We start from the raw sequence: 401 nt of genomic DNA on the forward strand, positions 1-401 counted from the left end.
AGCAACAGGAGTCGTAGCACAGTTAGCTTGGAACAGCTAACTCTGTGAGGAGAACAAAGGAGATACCAGCAAGCAACACAGCCAGACAGGACTTTATTCCACCAGGAAACCTCCCAACTCACTGGATTTTACAAACCACTGGAAAGGACCTCTTTGCTTGTTCCAAGGATCGGGTAACGTTAACGGACTGGGCCTAACCTCTCCCAGCACAGCATAGCACAGCACAGCATAGCTAATCAACAGAAGCCTTAACTTGTTAATGTACTTGTTGATTGATGTCTTGTTGTTGTAATGTTTGCTTAGGTTGTGGTCAGTCATACAGTTAATCGAGTACTCGTATGTTCACACACATTGCAGTACGTCTCAGTCCTAGAACCTGCATGAAGGTAACCTTCCCCCTC

This window comes from Seriola lalandi, unplaced genomic scaffold (genome assembly GCF_002814215.2).
Source record: "Seriola lalandi dorsalis isolate HSWRI2012SDOR001 ecotype SW California unplaced genomic scaffold, Sedor1 jcf7180002054885, whole genome shotgun sequence".
In the NCBI taxonomy this organism is placed as follows: Eukaryota; Metazoa; Chordata; class Actinopteri; order Carangiformes; family Carangidae; genus Seriola; species Seriola lalandi.